Below are 4721 nucleotides of genomic sequence, written 5' to 3'. Positions count from 1 at the left end.
CTCTAACGCCATTAGTCTCCAACTATTAATATATGTTGGCCGCCAACAGTCCCAACTTCCGGCGACCGGAGACTAACGACGTTAGGGTTCTGTTAGTCAGGGTTCATTAAATGCCAATATTTTTTGATGTTTAGACCGTTGACTGCGAACGGTGAATAATTGGGAATATTAAAATCTAATATTCCTTATCATTAAGCATATCATTATTTTATTTTATTATTGTATAAGTATATGTAGTAAAAGAGTATAAATTCACTTATGTGGCAGTCACAAGTATTTTAGAAACTATACTAATCAAAGACAATAATATATTTATGCCAGAAAACAAACTATCCTTTACAAGCACGTAAGTGTAGAATAAGATAGAAATATAATAATATCATCATTGAAAAATTATATCATAGAAAGAATAAAATTACACGCGTAATTAACTGATTCTCCTCCCAGGAATCAAAATTCAACATGTTCTCATTTAACAGAGGAAAGAAGAATGACCAAGAGTCCAAGACCATGTTGATCCTTCCCTTCCTTGTTGGTCTTTATGCATCAATAACTCACACCTATGCTGCACACACCATATCTGCAAATCAAACCGTTGGATATAATCAAACCATTGTTTCGCCTCAAGAAACCTTCGAACTTGGTTTCTTTAGTCCCCCTAACTCCATGAACCATTATGTCGGAATTTGGTACAAGAAAATACCCAAACGAACTTATGTATGGGTAGCCAACCGGAACACACCACTCACCGACACCTCAGGTGAGCTAACTCTCACCCATCTGGGAGTTTTAGTTCTCAAAAACGCCACTACTGGCAATGTCTTATGGTCATCAGCGAACGCATCATCGATGTCTGTGAAAAATCCTGTTGGTCAGCTTCTAGATACAGGCAACTTTATAATTTACAATGAAGGTGAGGGCATCAATCATGAAGATCCCATATGGCAAAGTTTCGACTTTATGACAGACACTTTACTTCCCGGAATGAAGCATGGCAAGAATTTGGTTACCGGGATTGAAAGACACTTCACTTCATGGAAGTCTGATGATGATCCTGCTTCCGGTGAGTTTTCTGATTGGATTGATACCCGAGGTTACCCTCAGCTAATCATAACAGATGGCGAGAAGATAAAGTTCAGGGGAGGTCCATGGAATGGTCTCAGATTTACCGGAACTCCTAATCTGAAACCAAACAACTATTTCAACTTTACCTTTGTTATTAACGATAGAGAAATTTACTACCAATATAATCTAATAGATACTTCAGTTTTGATGAGGCTGGTTATACAACAAAATTGGTCGTTCAGAGCGATTGATATGGATTGAGAGCAAACAAGACTGGAACCTTTTTACGGCTCCACAAAAAGATAGCTGTGATGATTACACGGTGTGTGGGCCATTTGGGAGCTGCAACATTGATAACTCCCCAGTTTGTATGTGTTTGAAGGGGTTCGAGCCTGTATCCCCTGATCAGTGGAGTAATACAGAATGGTCACAAGGATGTCGACATACTGTCCCTTTGGATTGTGACCCTGGGGAAGGGTTCAACAAATATACAAATTTGAAGTTACCGGACAGTCAGGGGTCTATTTATAACCAGACCATGACCCTTGAAGAATGTAGAAACATGTGCAAAAGCAATTGTTCGTGTACTGCTTACGCAAACTCGAATATCTCAGGGACTGGGAGTGGTTGCTTGCTATGGTTTGGTGGCCTAATTGATATCAGAACGTTTGCTGAAAACGGGGACACTCTATATATACGAATGTCAGCTTCGCAGTTAGGTACTTCAGAAAACAGATAGTTTTATTTTCATTACTTACTTTATAATTCTCTGTCTGAATTTAATTATGATATTATATTTTGACACAGACTCAATAGAAACAAGTAACAGGTCAGGTGCATGGAGAAGAGTACGAGTTATAGTCCCCATAGCATTTGTAGTTTTGGCCATATTAGTTTCAGTATGCATATTTTATCGGTATAATAGGAAGAAGCAACAACCACAAGGTATGAAGTTTGAATGCTAAAATGTATGATTAATCCATAAAAACTACTAACTAGAGTCACTCAACCAGCCTATATATCTTGTCACTTGCATGTATCAGTGTTACTAGTTCTTTTAAATATCTTACCACTCATATGTATCTGTGTTACTAGTTCTTTTACAAATAAGTTGTGGTTATCCCCTTTACAGTGACCCCCAGAAACGAGCTCCGGCATGATCCTGAAAATAGAAGTGGTGATGAAGATCTAGAGCTACCACTATTTGGTTTGTCTACATTACATAGAGCTACTAACAATTTTTCTACAAATAACAAACTTGGAGAGGGCGGTTTTGGACCCGTTTACAAGGTATTCTCATGACTTCATGACCTTCTATTTGTTACAGATGTTGTTCATGTGTTATTATAAGATGATTCTTAGCACAAATTAGAGAAATTAAAGCTAATAAATGGTAAGGGAGTCAGATCAGACCTGTTGCAACTGGATGTGGCCCAATATGAACAGTAGATGGGCTCTGACTAGGGCTTTTGGCTAGTTTGCAGTTTTGGTTGTGTAATTGTTTTGCTTTGGGTTTGGTTCCTTTGAGCATCAGAGGAATGATCAAAGTTCAGTTTTGCATTCTTTAATTCTGTCATAATAAAATGTGCTTGGTTACTGTTTCCTCTGCTAATAAAAGAAAATAAACATATGTATGTGAAACAATTATTGCTTTGAGGACCAGAGGCCACAGGATGATCAAGACTGCCGTTACATTGCGTGGACTGCCATTACATAGACTTATGAAACCACCTAAACACTTGTGTTATTTATTGTTTCTCGTTCGATTTATATACCATATATAGTCTGGTTCTTGTGTTTTTGTGTTATCGGTAATCAAAAGTGGATACTGTGGTTATCCTCATAATTAAACATACTAAAAGAGGATAAACTGGAATAAGACTGAAAATGTGTCCACCAAACTCATCTTAAAGGTATGTTTCAGGGTGTACTTGAAGACGGGCAGGAAATAGCAGTGAAGCGGCTAGCAAAAACATCCACTCAAGGACTTCACGAGTTCAAGAATGAAGTAATCTTGATATCTAAACTACAACATCGCAATCTTGTGAAGCTCTTGGGTTGCTGCATAGAGGAAGCAGAAAAGATGCTAATTTATGAATACATGTCAAACAAAGGCCTTGATTCTTTCATATTTGGTAAATAAAATAATAAGAAAAGACAAAGAAAAGTTTCAAATCAACAATGAGGCAAACTAAAATTTAATCTATTCGCAGATAAAACTCAAAGCGTACTTCTTGATTGGAATGCACGTTATAGCATAATCATCAGAATTGCTCGTGGACTTCTTTATCTTCACCAGGATTCTCGGCTCAGAATCATACACAGAGATCTTAAAGTTAGCAATATTCTGCTTGACACAGATATGAACCCAAAGATATCAGATTTTGGCATGGCAAGGATTTTTGGTGGTAATCAGATAGAGGCAAACACAAACAAAGTGGTTGGAACATAGTGAGATATGAGATTCATCTACCTTAACTTGTTGCTAATTTATTTAGTAAATCACTTACGTTTACTTTGATTCCTCACAGTGGCTACATGGCGCCAGAATACGCAGGAGAAGGTCTCTTTTCTATAAAATCGGACGTATATAGCTTTGGCGTAATAGTGTTGGAAATTGTGTGTGGGGTGAAAAACAAGGGATACATCCACAAAGAAGATTACAACAACCTAATTGGACATGTAAGTTTGGGCTGCTAATTTTAAATGTCCAAAATGTATGAAAGGATAAAAAGCTTTGGTTTTTCTTATTTTTGGATTTATATCTTATATTTACCAATAATAAGCTAGCCAACTTATAAATGTTTGATTTCAAAACATTAAAAAAAGGCAATCTATCATTCTAAAATGATGATGTGGCAGTTAGTGTCATGTTGACTTTTCCATAAGTTGGGTGCTAACTTTCAAGAATACCAAACAAAAAGTGTTAAGTGCTTTCATTGTGATTTGACCTATTGAAACAAACGACCGTAATGCTCACGCTCTTTGTTCTTCGCAGGCTTGGAGACTCCATAATGAAGATCAATCCTTGCAATTAGTTGCTAAGTGCCTAGGTGAATCAATGAACGTGTCTCAGGTTCTACGATCAATCCATGTTGGTTTGTTGTGCGTTCAACGTTACCCAGAAGATAGACCAACTATGACTTCTACTATCCGAATGTTGGAGAATGAGGGTCCATTGCCTTCACCCAAAGAACCAGGATTTTATGTTGGAAAATCTAAGCATGATACTCCATTTTCAAGCTCATATGAAACAAGTTCAAACAATGAACTAAGCATTTCAATGTTGAACGGTAGATAAATTGAAAGATTCATGTTTTGTAAAAAAGAACTTCATGTTGTCAAGGAAAAGTACTTAGCACGCTAAAGTTGTATTGAATAAACAGATACTTCAATTTAAAACTTGCTATGTTTTTACATTCTAAATCTTGCCTACGCATTTTCCGAATTATCAAGAAAAACTTAGCTTGATATCTTACCTCATTCAAGTTTTAAATCTAATTAATTATAAACTCTCATCGACATTTTTTATTTTTTTCTGTCCCAAGCGGGCAATAGTTACTCCTCTCATATCCCATTTTGTTTAATTTCTTGTTTAGTAAAATTAAACATATAAAAAACCTATTATGTTGAGTAGGTTATTTTCTTTTTTTATA

General features: G+C 36.4%; 1 pseudogene; it reads left to right on the top strand.

Moving 5' to 3' along the window:
• Positions 1–417: 417 nt before the first annotated feature.
• LOC110889943 lies at positions 418–4443 on the top strand (annotated as a pseudogene).
• The last annotated feature ends 278 nt before the right edge of the window (positions 4444–4721 follow it).

This window comes from Helianthus annuus, chromosome 11 (assembly GCF_002127325.2).
Source record: "Helianthus annuus cultivar XRQ/B chromosome 11, HanXRQr2.0-SUNRISE, whole genome shotgun sequence".
Taxonomy (NCBI): domain Eukaryota; kingdom Viridiplantae; phylum Streptophyta; class Magnoliopsida; order Asterales; family Asteraceae; genus Helianthus; species Helianthus annuus.
The sequence above is the reverse complement of the archived record's forward strand: the minus strand, read 5'-3'. Positions and strand labels throughout refer to the sequence as shown.